Consider the following 16,428-nt stretch of genomic DNA (forward strand, 5'->3'; position numbering starts at 1 on the left):
GGTGGATATTATATCAACTTTAAAATTAATGAGTTTTGTCTTATGGCCAAATATGCGTTCCTGGTGAGTGTTCAATGTGCTCTGGAAATGAATGTGTTTCTCAGTTGTTGACTGAAGCTGAATACATACACCCATACATTTTTACTGTTTATATAGGTCCCGTTTCTGAACCACATAGAAAAATCAATTAATCAGTTGATTCATATACAAATTTTTATTTACTTTGTAACCTCCATTACACACTAGGTTGATCTTACAGAAAATAAAAAGGAAAACATTTGGAAACTGATCTGCAAGTTCAGAACATATTAACTGGAACAGAAATGTAGACAAATCCCAAAGGAAATGACCATGACAATACTAAATATTGGAAATGTAATTTTCCCCAATAGATATAATTCATTTGTGTTCGTGATTCATGAACTCTTCCATATTTTTCTGCTACACTTTTGTACATAGGTATACCAAGCAAAAACTTTCCTAGCTAAAGCGATGAGCACATGGGAATTTTCTATGAATGTTTCTGCAGTCAGAGGTTCAGTTTCCTTGCCCAGGACTCATTGGAGGACTAGCCATGCCTGGATTCATCACAGGGTAGATTCTACAGAAGCCCTCATCATCCTCATTCAGATTTAGATTAGCAAAAAATGGACGCAGAGGCTCTGCAGCAGAAACTTTAGTGAATGTAAAAATATGGGATCCATTGCTAACGTGATAAAAGGAAATGATCCCAATATCCATATCCAGGAAAATCCCTACTTGATCTAACTGAGGGCTCACTGAGAGAATGGTCAAAGGCACAGTGCTAGCTGAGAAGATTCCTCCATTGCTCAATCCCATAGTCCAGAAGCCAAGTTTTGAAGACAGTAAAATGACCCCATGTCGAATAACAGATTCTCTGCAAATGCCCACAACCCATTCTTTGCTTGTCTCCACGTCCACCTCCCAGTAATGGCGGCCAGACGTGAACCGAGGGGAGCCCAGGACACTGACTGCATCGTTGAGTCTCTCATCATGGGTCCTCTGATTCCGTTTGAAATACCTATGATGGGCACTCCTCAGGTCTTGAGAAATGATGAGGTGGTTATTGGCTGTACCGTCATCGAAGGTCACGTCCACTGTGGGCAGAAACAGAAGCAAATCAGTAAGTACATGCACTATATACCACTCTTCACGTCCACTGCAAAGGCCCAAATATCTCTTCACTTTCCCTTCTTCAACTCTATACTTCTTCCCTAATCAGAGTTTTCCTCCAGAAAATTCCCTGTTCTCTTGATTAGCTCAAAGTTTACATGTGGAATGAATGATTATAACGGAAACTAGTCCTTCTTATTCATCATAGATATTTTCTTTACATTAAGTTATTTGATCATTTGATTAAAGAGTTTTCTTCTCTTTAGTACATAATGTACATGAAAAAAGAGACCAAAACTGTTGTTTTGTTGTCAAATTAGACAAAGTAACACAGATTCTGTCAAAATATAGACAGCAAATAAATATTGGAATGATGGAAAATATTTTACTTATTGCAGAATAATATTGACATATTAAAGTTTTTCTCTTCTTTTTCCTTCTTTTGCAGTTATCTTCCACATTTACTGTTGTTGACCAGGCAATTGCCTTCCACACCTTTTTTGTTCTTTCCTAGACTTGTAACAAAAATATTAAAAAGAAATGCTAGGAGTCCTGAGATAAGACGGGTTAACTCTGGACAGTCAAGGTAGAGGAAGGGATTCCCATGGACATGAGCAGGGATGTGCTGAGATCTTGGCAGCAACTTAGACCCAGAACTTAATGGGGGCAGTCCTCAGAGGGGCAGGTGAATTGAAGAAGAATGACTGTGTGTGTTGACATTTCCATCTAACCCTAATTATGAGGATGAGTGCATAGAGCTGCTTGACCTAACAAGACCCTGTGGATGGAGCCAATGGAGCCAAAGAAATCAACCCTCTGGATCAAAGACCAATTACTTTAATTGGTTTCATTATAACAGGACTTTCTGCGAGATGCTCTGACTTTCTGACCATCAGAGAGGAATTGTCAAGAATTGTCAAGTTTCTGGGACAGGATTCACCATCCCTAATTCAAGTTTGCATGGAGCAAGAAGTAAACTCATTTAGATAACAAAGCAATTCATTTCTTTCACAATGACATTGCAGACTGGAGCATCTACCAAAGCACACTCCTCACACCCCATTCACACTCAAGGCATCCACCACTGATTACAGGACCCATTATAGGAGACGCAGGGAAGAGAGACAGAGTGAGCAAGGGCTTGGCACTCTCCAATGAGCCTGGGAGGTCTGCTCTGGAATCCTGACTTTAGCACACTAGACATGCAGCTGAGCTGTGATAATTCACCTTGACTTAGAGTTGTGAGACTGAATCAGGCCTGATTTCTCTGAGTTCCAGGTCAGGGAGGGAAGCACAGGCTGCAGTGCTCGGGTGCAGAGCCTGCAGAGGACTTAAACCTACAGGCACAACCACCTTCACTTTACTACCGTTTGCCAGGGGGCTTGGGCAACTGGGAAACGTTCATTGCCCACACTCCCTGTGGATAAGAATCACATGGAGTCTTCTAAACCTTGAAGATTCTGAGGCCTCACTGCCAGAGGGGTAGGATTCAGTGGGTGCATGTCCTTGCTACTCAAAGTGTGGCCCATGAACTAGCAGCCTCAGCACCACCAGAGCTCTTGTCAGAAATCCTGATTCACAGGCCAGCCCAGTGCAATGACTCAGAATCTGCATTTAAACAAGATCCTCAGAGAATTTATATACATTCAAGTTTGAGAATCATTGTTCTAGGCCAGCATTGCTCATAAAAATGTGAGCACTGTGTGTAATTTCTTACAAACACATTAAAAAAGTAGTAATAAGAATCAGGTATAATGGATTTTAATAATATATTTTATTTAATCATGTCCAAAAACTGATTTCTACTTGCTTCAATAGCCAAGTTTCAGCTGATCAATAGCTCCCAGTCACTAATGGAAATATTGGGTAGCCCTTGGGTAGCACAGGTCTAAGGCATGACCTAAATATGATATTTTCTTAAAAACCTACAGATGGTTCTAAACTATACTTGCAGGTGAGAACGACTGTTGCTTTGAAAGAATAAAAATTTCAGGTGCCAGAATTCAACTAATGCTCTTATTTAATGGAGAGCTTTTGAAAAGTTCCCTTTTCCATGTCCCTGTATGAGTTCTGGTGGGTGGTACAGATGCCTTACCTTGGAACTTCCTCATCCTTGGGTTCATCTGGAGAACAGCTCTCAGCTGGGGCTCTAACTCCTGGATCTTTGAAACCAGCGCCCCCAGCTGGCTACCAGGCCTGGTGTCCTTCTTCTGAGAGACTGAGGAACAGGTGGGGCACAATACACCCTCCCCATCGGCCTCCTTCTGCAGTGAGTTGACGCACTGGAGGCAGCAGACATACCCACATTGCAGGTACATGGGTTTTTCAAGATAAGCCATGCAGCCACGACATCTGCTTGCTTCTTTAAAGTGTTCAGCCATGGCCAATGCCTGGGGAAGAATATGCATGATATTGGAATTTCCATGAATTGAATGGATATTAGTCCTTGGGACACTTGCACGTTTACATGCATAGTGATTTGCAATCACTACCACAAGGTAATAAAGACACAACATAAGTACCAATATAACTGACTCATGGCCCTGAACTTCTGATATTTAAAATGTTATTTGGAATGAAGGACAGGATTCAGTTTTGGGTTTTAAATTAGGTGGTGAGAGGGTCTATATTTTGCCTGAGCTGCCCAATATGGTGGCCACCAGCCACAAGCAGCTACTGAGCACCAGAGGTGGGCTTATCCACATAGAGATGTGTTCCGAACTTAAGATGCACACTCAATTTTGAAGACATAATGAGGAAAAGAGAATAAACTATTTCACTGAAAACTTTTAAAAATCAAGTACATGTTGAAATGATTACATTTTGCCTTTAAATTAGATTTGTTTGATTTTACTTAGTGTAGTTACTAGAAAATAAATTTATAATTACATATGTGGGTCACCTTATATTTCTACTGGACAGTGCTAGTATAGACCCAGAAACCCTCCATTCCTCCAGCTGTCCAATGTGCATGTGGCAAAAACCCATAGCAGAAATCAAGAGATGGAAAGTCCATGGAAACCCCATTCACCATCTCACAGAGTGTACCAAGCTCTGACTTGACTCAGGATAGAGAAGACTATATTATTTCTCCAACCTGGGTATTGAACATCTAAGTTCTGCCCACTGCTCGCATCAGAGGTCCCCGTGTCCCTAGGTACACACACTGTGCTGGCATTGAGTTGGCCTCAAGACAACACTTGCTGAATTAATGAGTTACTCAAGTTAGAGACCTTGCTTGCTTTCTTATCTCTGCCTTTTGTAGAAATTTGAGAAGCAAAAATGAAATACCATAAGATTGAGCTCACCTCTCCTCCGCTAGGTCCTCTTCTGGCCTCCAGCTGCTTGTCCTGACGGCTCAGTTCTGGAGTGAGATCCACCTACAGGGCCTTTTATTAGACAGGGTCCCTCCTCCCACCTCACTCACATCCTGCCTCTCCTCTTTAATCCAATCAGTTGTTGATTTAATTCCAGCATTAGTGAGATTTTTCTCACATCATGAAGAGGTTACCACAAAGGAGATAATTGTGTCTTGAAAGTCTTATTTTCAAACTAATATGAACAAAATATCTCCATATTATCATTCTAGATTAGATCTTGAATATTATATCTGTTGACAGGAACTTGAATTAAGATTGAAATTAAAAAAAAATTGTCATTATTAATCCTTCTTAAATGAATGGGACTAGCTTCAAATAGCTTTTGATCATGAAAGTAAAATATCCCATTTTGATCAAGAAAATTCATTAAACCTACTCAGAAGTCTGTCCTAACATCACGCTCACTAGACCACAGTCACTTCTTCCAAAGAGTGCTTTCTCCACAGATGTGAAGATCTTTGTTCAGAAATTTAATAAATCAACCCCAAAACTGTTCACTGACAATCAGTCATCCAGTGAAGGTCCTGTTTTTTGTTGGTTACAAAATCTAAGATAAAATATATTTTTATAATATTACTATTTCCCTTATATCACAACATATATAAAATGAGATAAATTTCTTTTATAACATGTTCAAAAATTGTCTTTGATGGTGTTAGATGACTCATTGGTGATCATGGTTTAGGGAGTGGAATAAAAAACTGGGAGATGGTTGGGACTGGTGCAGGGTGGAAAAGATTAGATTAGATTTAGGGGATTAAGTTAAATAGGCTTCCATTTAATCATTCCACAGTCATCCTTTGCTGCTATTTGCTGGATACTCCGCCTTTTTACATCTAAGCAGAGGCTCATTTCCAGTTTTTAAGTCTGTTTGTCACATTAAGGGGAATTGAAAACCACTCATACATATTTCTATGACATTTTTATTCCTTATGTTATTATTCTTTTTCTGGTTTTTTTTTTTTGTGTGTGTGTGAGGAAGATTAGGCCCGAGCTAACATCTGTTGCCAATCCTTCTCTTTTTGCTGAGGAAGATTGGCCCTGGGCTAACCTTTGTGCCTATCTTCCTCTACTTTATATGGGACACCGCCACAGCATGGCTTTACAAGCGGTGTGTAAGTCTACGCCCAGGATCCGAACCTGTGAACCCCAGGCCACTGAAGTGGAAAGCGTGTGAACTTAACCACTACACCACCAGGCCGGCCCCCTTATGTTGTTTTAAATTAATTTATTTTACAAGTGCTTCTAGAATGTTTCACATTTCTGAGGGTAGTTATTCTCATGTTTGTGGTTTCACTGACTCTTGCTCCTGAAGGATTGCTTTCTACAGAGTTTTCCATTTGTTTATTTAGAGCTGATCAAGAGCAGGGCTTATGTTCTCTTTGGGAACACCAGGTGACCCCAGGTGGAAAAGGCCAATACCTGTTGTTTGATCTGACTCTATTAGGTTCCCCCCAAATATCCTCAGCCTGGAAAGGCATGTATGGTAATATCTTGGGTTAGGAATTCTTTCATTAAAGAGAAGAAAAGAGCAAGCTAGGTTTCCCAGCCCACTGGAGGGGCTGACCTTGGATATTGGCTACCTGTAGTATTTCTTTTCCAGCTGGAACTTTGGACAGAGAGGAGCTGCCTGCCTTCCCCTGGGCAGTGGTGCACTCTCCCTGCTCACTGTCATTGGCTGTCCAGTGCCTTGAGTCTCCTATGTTTGAGGGACCCCACATTTCAATATCCCATCTAGTGGGGACAGATTCTCCCCCTCCTGTCCCCGCAGGGTGTCATGGAACCCGAGGTTCCAGTGACTAGAACTGCTCTGCTCTCCCTCCAGGCTCTGTTCAAGGTCATGATGTCTGCAACTTGTGGAGTTGACTGGAAATTCAGCTCCCCAGGCGTCAGGACACCATGTCTCCCTGACTTTACTGAAAACGCAGCTTTCCATAATTTAACGTATATCCTGCGTCCTCAGCAGGTTTATGTGACTCTTCTTAAATAATATCTTGGTCTTCAACGATATCTTATCCTTAAAATCTTATTCTTACAATTTTTACCTTTGAAAGGTCTTAGAAGTCTGAAACTCGAAGGAAAACTCTGAAGAAAAGCTTGAATTGCTGCCCTTCTATCTCTGACACAAGGTCCTCTCTTGGGAAATGAATCTCAAAATGACCAAAGTATATCTCTCAATAGTAAAATCCAATCCTTTGGGTTTTTGTTACTAATTTGCGGAAATAATTTTTCAAATTATGGAGATATTGATGGTAACATCCCTTAAGAATCATTATGTGTAACCGTGCCTTTGTTTTAGCAATAGCACCAAATTCGCCTTTTAAATTTCTTTTGTTATGTACAGATAATTTTAATAATGTTGATTAAAGAATAAGTATTTCCAATTGTGTTATATTTTTATGCAAGATTTTGTATCAAGTAAAAATTAATTCCATTATGAGAAATTCCCTTTGTTGTGGTTTGCATAGCTCACACAGCATTTCTTATGTCCTATAATTTTTAGTGTTGCTTTCACCTATAAGAGGTAATTTATTTTACACATAAAATTATCTCTGGCCTCGTACTTCATTAATATTATTTTTTATGTATTTGTGGACCATTTATCCTGAACTTTTAATCAACTCAATTTGTGAAAAATTTTCATTTTGATATAACTGTGATATATTCTTTAAGATCTAAAAAGATATGAGTTTAGGCTTTCAGAAAAAAACAGAAGATATGATTTATTGAAACTTTTCATGTATCTTTTAATTATGTTATAGTGTTGGGAACACTTTTAAAAAGAAAGGTTATTGTCCTGCCTGCTTCCAGGGGGGTCTTAGGACAGTTTTTAGTATTTTCTCATAAAGTAAACAAACTTCTGGAAATAATCTTTGCAATTGTGGAGGAAAAGGCTTTGGTATAAATGATTCTGCCCACTGAGTGAGGCTTTAGAGAATATTCCTGAGCAGTTTTTATTCCTTTTCTTGATCTAAATTTGAGAAGCTATTTATTCCTCTTGTCAGCAGCTGGATCTGTGACTATATTTTCTATGGATAGGTGTTAATCCCTTAATATAGGATTAAAGGTCCCACAAAAAAACCCAATTCTCCTATGCAGACTTAACGGACATGGTCTAAGCCAGAGTCTGCCCACCTTGCCAAAATTGACACTCTAGGGTGGAAGATTCTTTGTTATGGGAGCTGTCTTTTGAGTTTTAAGATGTTTAGTGGCATCCGTGGTTCCTACTCACTAGATGCCAGTAGCATCCCCATCACCCCAAGTTATGAAAATCAAAAATATCTCCAGATAGTGCCAAGTGTTCCCTGGTTGGCACAAAATCATTCTTCAAATGAGAACCACTGGAAGTGAATATAATGCATTTCAGTTAACTAGAAAATATTTTTTTAGGGTTTAACATTTTACTTTGTATCAGAATTAAATCACAATATCATTGGATTAAAAGGGACTGTTTCTGTTGTCACTTTGATTGAATGGATAACTAAGCATTGTTTCACAGGCAACAAGATCAGGTAATGACAAAGTATATCCTGGGATACTTCACAATAGGGATTGGCAAACATTTTCTATGAAAGGCCAGATAAAAAATGTCTTTGGCTTTTAGGACCATATGGTCTCTAACACAAGTAAGCAACTCTGCCATTGGAGCTCAAAAGCAGCCATAGAGAATACAAAAATGAACGTGTGTGGCTGTGTTCCAATAAAACTGTATTTATAAAAACTGACAGAAGGCTGAATTTGTCCCACAGGCCGTAGTTTGTCAAGCTTTGCTGCAGAACATAGGTATCCAGTAGAAATGTCTGTGATTGAAATGTTCTATAACTTTGATCTCAAATATGGTAACTACTTGCCACATATTGCTATTGAGCACTTGAAATGTGACTATTGCCACATGTAGAAATGATGATATTTTACATATATTGGGTTAAATATAACATTAAAATTAATTTCACCTGGTTCTTTTTACTTTTTTGCCACCAACACCGTTATCATCATCATCTCCATTTTACAAAGGAGGGAAATACAGTGAAGTTAAGATACTTACCCATTGCCATACAGATAGCCTGGAATGGAACCTGGATGAATGAGTGTTGCAGCTCATGGGCTTAACCATCTTCTATGCCAGATCCTGTGGCACCTACCAGAGAACCGAAAAAAGGAAATCAATACACAGGTCTCTAATGTAGTAAGCTGTGGCCCAGCTAATGATGGTTTAGAAAGTCAAAATGTCAGGTCAGAATTTTGGTAGAGGGTTTCTGGGTTAATCAATAGTCAAGATCTTGGAGAGAAAAGATCCACTGAGCCTCTTAGCTCAGTCTCATTAGGCAAAACTAAGCCACACCTGCCCACTGATCCGACACAGAACTATTAAGCCCCAGCAAGATCAATGCTGCCGTAGTTGGGCTGACTAAGTAGGAATGTTCTTAACTCTAGCCTCCACCCTGATGGCCTCAAGTATCTTTGGAAAAGGGAGTAATAATACTACCTACTTGGGAGAGCTGAAGAAAAATCAGGTATTAAATGCAACACCCTTAGCTGTAGGGCTCTCACATCATTAGCATCCAATTAATGTTAGCGATGGTGAAGACATTTATGACAGTCGATGGTGGGTGGTGGTGATTACAGTGAGGATGGGGCAGAGTTCACACAAGAGACAATGATGAGAGTAATGGGGTGTTAGTAGGCACCTGAAATAGTATATTATCCAGGCTTAAAAAGAAAGAAATCCTGCCACATGCAACAACATGAATGAACCTGGAGGACATTATGCTAAGTGAATTAAGCCAGTCACAGAAGGACAAATACTTCATGATTCCACTCATATGAAGTATCTAAAATAGTCAAACTCAGAAACAGGGAGTAGAATGGTGGTTTCCAAGGGCTGGGGAGAGGGGGAAGTGGGGAGTTATTATTCAATGGGTATAAACTTCAGTCATGAAAGATGAATAAGTTCTAGAGTTCTGCTGTACAACATTGTGCCTATAGTTAACAATACTGTATTGTAGCCTTAAAATTTTGAGTATTAAGTGTTCTTATCACAATAAAAAAAGACATTTGTGAATTTCAACTTCCCTTTCCATCCAAAGCTAGTTATTCTAGAATATTCATTGATTTCCTCAGATACAAATACTCCATTCTAGATGCTGCTATGAAAGTTAAGAAGATGCACAAGATAGCTTCCCTTCAGAATCTTAGAATATAGAAGTCAGACATTCAGATTATGATCAGAGGGGTTCTCCTCACCCATCTCCAAATTATCCCCCGCTGGTAGTGGGAGAAGATTGTTCACAGAAGCCCTGTGATTATATTATACTATATAGGGAGGGTCTATTAGTAGCATCATGGGAGCATCCAGCAGTCGGAAGGTCTCAGCAATGCCGGAAGGAAGACCATTCACACCTGAGGTGGAAAGAACTGAGCCTAATCAATCAAGAATCATGCCAGCCAATGGGAAGGGAGAGATTCTATGGCCAATCAAAGGGCAGGCACAGCCTTTTATTCCTAGTTTCCAAGGCTTTTCTTTGATGGGTACCAGCCAGGAGGACCAGGGGCCAGATTGGGTGAGGAAGTCTTCTCACTGATCTTTCTCTCTTTATTTCTCCCGTCTCAGCACTCACTAGAAGTCTGGAGTGCGAAAAGGACAAGATAGAGAGGTGCCAGAAATGATCAAGTCCCGACCCTTTGCTTTGGCAATGATATACTAAGTGAAAAGCATTCAATTCACAGAGATTGTGCATCCAGCGCTTCTCTTTAAACCTCCGAGTTTCCAACTCTAAATTAGGTGAGAGAACGGAACTCGTCCAGGCTGAACAGAGGTTCTTTATTTTTCTAAAATTGAATCGGAGACATAGAAAATTGGACGACCTGGGGAATTGTAGAACTAAGGAGAAATGATGAAAATACCAAAAGTCAAAAGAGCTGTTTCTCAGACTTGGTTGCTCTATTGGTTCTGATTGTGAGATTCATGTAACCTGGGGAGACAAATGAAAAACAGAATTTTGGCAGTTAGGAAAGGGAGAAGGCAAATATCGGGCAAATGGGAGAATTATGTTTGAGACTTTGCTATTGGTAATTTGGTTGACTGGATTTGAACTAATCTTTTACCATCAAGAAGTTCTAGGATGTCCTAATTTTATGTGGATCTGTTTGATCTGTAGATAAAAATTATAGGTAGGTATCTTTGCCGATAATGTTTTTGTATGACCACAGAAGTTGCATTAGAATGGGAGTGAGCCAGGTGATACAATTTGTGAGGAGTGAGGCAGGTTGTGACAGGGACATTGGATGGCTAAACAAAAAGATAAGGGGTGGTGGAGGCTAAAGTCTGCCGGATTAAAGTCTGTGAGGTGTTATGGAGTGTCCATGAGGCTATCCAGCCCACTTCTGGACCCTGTGGTGTGTGGGATGGGGTGATGAAGCAGCCAGCATTTGAAAGGGCTTCAAGGAACATTGTATCTTCAGGGGAAGGTTTCAGCTGGAAAAGGAGTGAGAAAGGAATGTTCAGAGAAAAGTTAGGACACATGAGTTTTTGTGTATGGTAAAATATCCATAAAACAAAGTTTACCATTTTAACCATTTTTAAGTACATTCACTTTTTGTGAAACCATCGCCAATATCTATTTCCAGAACTTTTCTATCCCCCCAACTGAAACTGTTCTCACTAAACATCTCTTCATTCTCCCTTTTCCAGCACCTCTGTTCTCTGTTCTACTTTCTGTCTGTGTGAATTTGACTATTCCAGGTATTTTGTATAAGTGTAATCATAAAATAATTATCCTTTTGTGTCTAGCTTATTTCACTTAACATAATGTTTTCAACGTTCATCTGTGTTGTAGCATGTGTCAGAATTTCATTCCTTTTTATGTCTGAATAATATTCCACGGCATGTATATACCACATTTTGTTTATCCATTCGCCAGGCGATGACCATCTGGGTTGCTTCCACCTTTTGGCTATTGCGAATAATACTGCTATGACCATTGGTGTACAATTTAAAATTTTCGACACATGGAGTTTTATTGATGATGGTGACTTTGTTTTCAAGAAGGTGCAATGGAAGGGTGTCAGCTGTTGGAAAAAGGGGAGATATGGAGACAAAATGGGGATGTACAATGTCATTTGTGAATTAGGTGTGCACATTGAGGAGTGACTTAGGTCTAGACTGTGGTGGCTGAGTTTGAGACATGGACAAAGTGTACATAGGTAAAGTGCACATAGGTGCAAGGCATCATGAGATTAGCTACAGTGTCCTCAAGGCACATGTGGTTGATGGTGGGAAGGAAGGGCAGTGGTGTCTGGGAGGCCTTCTTTACTCTGTTTACAGAAGCTTGGAGGTCTGTGAAGGGATGGTCTACTAGCGTATACAGGGCTTCCTCTTGGTTCCTACCAGAAGAGGAGTGATCGATCTCCCAGTAGATGAGGCTTCCTATGGATCCCATTCAATAGAGACTCTATGGTGGTCCATATAATGGATTGTACCATTACTTAACTGTTCCCAGATTTATTCATATTTAGATTTTTGATGAGGCTTCTTATGGATCCCATTCAATAGAGACTCTATGGTGGTCCATATAATGGATTGTACCATTATTTAACTGTTCCCAGATTTATTCATATTTAGATTTTTGCCTTTAAAAATATTTAAAACTTTCCACTGATCATTAGTACACACAAGACGCTGGGCACATGTGTAGATGCTATTTTGGAATAGATACCAGGAAGGGAAATTGCAGAGTTGAAGGGAAGATGAGTTTTACAATTTAAAGAGGCTGCCAGATTCCCATCCAAAAGTATACCCATCTACATTTCTACCACCTGCATTTCATACCTAGTTCCCCATATAGTATAGCGAAAATTATACATCTTCTATTATATGTATGTTCAAGTCAGATAGAAAAATGAGCTCCCAGGAAGTTTTTCCTATATTTACAACCATTTAAATTTCTTTTGTGAGGTCTGTCCATTCATTTCTAAGTAAGTTAAATTAGCTTTTCTTACTTGCCTGAGTGGTATTAAAAAAAGAGTGTTTTAAATTAACTAGGGCCTTCTATACTTTTGTCTTTCTCTTCTAATTTTATTTTACCATGATTGTTGAATGACACCATGATTTCTGATTTAGGATGCCTGTCTCTCTTAGTTTTTCCTTGTGACCAATACAAGGGCAAGTTTAGTAAATGTCCCATGGGTGGTTGAATGGAATATGCATGCTCCAGTTGAAACCAAAGCATTTTCATATATATATAATTTTACATACACATACCACAAGCTTTCTTGTGCATCATCCAAATGGTTTATAATCTTATGTTCACAGTTTGTAATTATCTGAAACATATGTTAGTTTAAACTATGATTGCCTGATTGTTATTCTCATATTGTGTGTGAATCAATGTTGCTGGGTGCATATATATTTAATAATTCTATAACTTGGTAAATTGAGCCTTGGTGTACAAAAATTCTTATTTAGATTATGTAGTGCTTTCTAGCTTGAGGGCTTTTCAACGTTGGTACTTTATACTTTTTTATAGGCTTAGAACCTTTCAGGCTTATTATTTCTCTACTTCTTTGTGTATTCTCTAGGATTCTCTCATAAACAACATAGGGAAGCATTTTTTTTACTCAGGGTGAGGCTGCATTTTAATAAGTAATTTTGTTCCATTCATATATGTTGAGACTAAAATTATATTTGACATTATTTTTGCCACAACTGTTATTTTGTCCAGCATATATTTCAGCTTCATTTCATGCTTTTGATTAAATTGCAATCATCTGTAGCATTTCTACTGGTGAGAAAGCTATATACTCTGTCTCTGTTCTTCTAGTTTTTACTCTTCAAATATTAACCTACAATAAATATGATTTTTCTGTTATGTACTATAATAAGAAGGCATACTCCCCAAATAAGGGGAAACCTAAATTTGCTTTGATGTTCTCTCCCCCCTCTTTATTTCCGTCTCCTAGAATAAGATCATCTGTGATTTTAATGTCAGTTCATTTTTTCTATTATTGAAATTGGATTAGACTATACTAAATATGTGCAGCATTGTAGAGCAAAGAAACTCTTATAGGATGCTGGTGGGAATGTAAATTATTATATTCATGAGGGAAAATTCTTGGGAATGATGTAATAAACATGGTCCACGTATGCTATGACTATAATTACAGACCTAGAGAAATGTGTGCTTATATACACCAAGCTACACATGAAATCTTGTCCATAATTGTAAAACCTAGAGAAACATGTGCTTATTTGCATCAAGGTGCATGTGAAAACTATTCATAGAAACATCATTTATGTTACTTTAGAACTAGAAAAACATATAAGGGCCAGTCAACTATAGCATTAATAAACTGTGGAATATTAACACTGGAATATTATACACCAATACAAATGAACCTCTTTAGCCACATGCAAGAATATGGATGAATCTTACAAATATAATGCCAACCAAAGGAGGCCAGATATAAAAGACTTTATCATTCCATTTACTAAAAATAATGATGTGGCATCAAGCTATATACATATATATGTATATATGTATACATATATACATATATCTTTTACATGCTTTTATCTTATACATCAGTATTTCACCCAAGATTTTAACCAAAAAAATTCAATTCAATTCAACTAATGTTTATTGGACACTATAATGTTCTAGACATTGTGATGGGGGTTTGGGATATCTCTGGTTTATTCCCTTATACCTCACAATAATTAGAAGTTTAAAAATAATAAAAATTAAAAAATTCTGGGATGATTCAACTCCCTTGCTTTAGAGATCAAAGATTTGAGGTATAAAAATGTTAACAGAGTAAATGTGTATATATATATATATAAATATATATATAAGTTTTAAAATTATAAAGCAAAATTCACAATCTAAATATGAGAATAGTGGTAATCTCTCAGGAGGAGGGTGTAGCTATGAGGCAAAGGACACATGGGATGTGATCTCTTTCTTGATCTGGTTGTGGTTACATTGGATTTACTTTAAATTCAATAAACTATGCATTTGTTTGATGCGATTTTTGTTTATGATGTTTTACAATATGTGCAAAGTTAAACAGAAGCTACTCTATCATTTTTGTTCCTTTGTTCTCCCCTATTTATTGTATTCCATGTGACCATTTTGTGTGTGTGTGTGAGGAAGATCAGCCCTGTGCTAACATCTGCCAATCCTCTTCTTTTTTTAATTTTTTTTGCTGAGGAAGACTGGCCCTGGGCTAAGATCCATGTCCATCTTCCTCCACTTTATGTGGGACGCTGCCACAGCATGGCCTGACAAGCGGTGCGTCGGTGCGCGCCCAGGATCTGAACCGGCAAACCTTGGGCCACCGCAGCAGAGCGCGTGCACTTAACTGCTTGTGCCACCGGGCTGGCCCCGTGAAAAATTTTTTAAATCAAATTTTCTTTTATTGTATCTGGACTTTAAGTCATAATTGGGAAATTCTTTCTACATCCAGGTTACAAGGGAATTCACTCATGATTCTTTTTGATACCTGCAGGTTTTCAACTTTTACATTTAGATCACTGACCCATTTGTAGTTTATTCTTGCATAGGGGGTGAGGTTGAATTTCAATTTAGCTCTTTATAACTTGCTAAGAAGTTGTTCCTGAACTATTTATCTAAAAGTCCATCTTTGCACTCGTGGTTTGAAGTGCATTCTTTATCAGTTACTAAGTGTCCATGTGTGCTTTGGTATATTTCTTCACTTTGTATTCTGTTCCACTGGTCTCTTTGTCTGTTCGTTTGGAAGTACTATATGCTTTAATCATAGATGCACTAAGAGTGTGTTTTATTATCTGGCAGGGCTACACCCTTCTGCTCCCCAGATTTTCAGTGTTTTTTTCCATTATTATAAGTTTTTTCAAGTTTTTCTCATATAGGTTTGTATATTTCCTGTTAAATTTATTCCTAAGTATTTTATTTTCTTTGTTATTGTAAATGGGGTTTTCTCTAACATTAAATCCTCTAACTGGGTATTATTTTTCTATATGAAGGCTCATAATTTGTGTAGGCTAATTTCATGTCCAATACCCTATTGAATTTTTAAAAAGTTATTGAGATATAATTGGCATATAACATTGGTAATAGTATTAGGTGTACAACATAGTGATTTGATATATGTATATATTGTGAAATGATCAGCACAATAAGTTTAGTTAACATCCATCACCACACGTAGTTACAATTTTTTTTTCTTGTGATGAAAACTTTTAAGATCCATTCTCTTAGCACCTTCGTGAGTTTTTATAGTTTGAGTTTTGTTATTGAATCTCTGGAGTTTTCCAGGTATATGCTTACAACATCTGAAAAGAGAGATCATTTTACTTCTTTTCTAAGCTTTATGCCTCCAATTGGAATCTCTTATCTAATTGCTTCCTAATACCACCAGCACACAATGTTGAATGGTAGTAGAGACAGGGGTCATCCTTGCCACCCTCATCTAGTTCCAGAACTTACCAGAAATACTTCTATCATTTTCCCACCATTTTGATTCGTTTTTTTAATTTTGTTTGAATATATCCTCTGCTGATTCAGACAAGACTTTTCTTCAGAAAAAATCTTACTTCAGAAGGTAAACCATGAATATTTTCATGTCTGAGGTGGTTTACATTTCTCTTGTGCTTGAGTAGAAGATACCACTCAGTAGAGAAGCCCAGGTCAATAGCTGTTTACTCTAAATTCTTTTTTTGTGTGTGTGAGGAAGATCAGCCTTGAGCTAACATCTGTTACCAATGCTCCTCTTTTTGCTGAGGCAGACTGGCCCTGGGCTAACATCCATGCCCATCTTCCTCTACTTTATATGGGACGCCGCCACAGCATGGCTTGCCAAGCGATGTGTCGGTGCACGCCCGGGATCCGAACCCCAGGCTGCTACAGCGGAGCGCACGCGCTTAACCACTACGCCA

The 16,428-nt window shown here is 38.4% G+C and overlaps 1 pseudogene; it reads right to left on the reverse strand.

The window, feature by feature from the left end:
* Positions 1-537: 537 nt before the first annotated feature.
* LOC101394334 (ret finger protein-like 4A pseudogene) lies at positions 538-3,518 on the reverse strand (annotated as a pseudogene).
* Between the last annotated feature and the right edge of the window lie 12,910 nt (positions 3,519-16,428).

This window comes from Ceratotherium simum, chromosome 33 (assembly GCF_057802395.1).
Source record: "Ceratotherium simum simum isolate JZ-2026a chromosome 33, ASM5780239v1, whole genome shotgun sequence".
Lineage (NCBI taxonomy): Eukaryota > Metazoa > Chordata > Mammalia > Perissodactyla > Rhinocerotidae > Ceratotherium > Ceratotherium simum.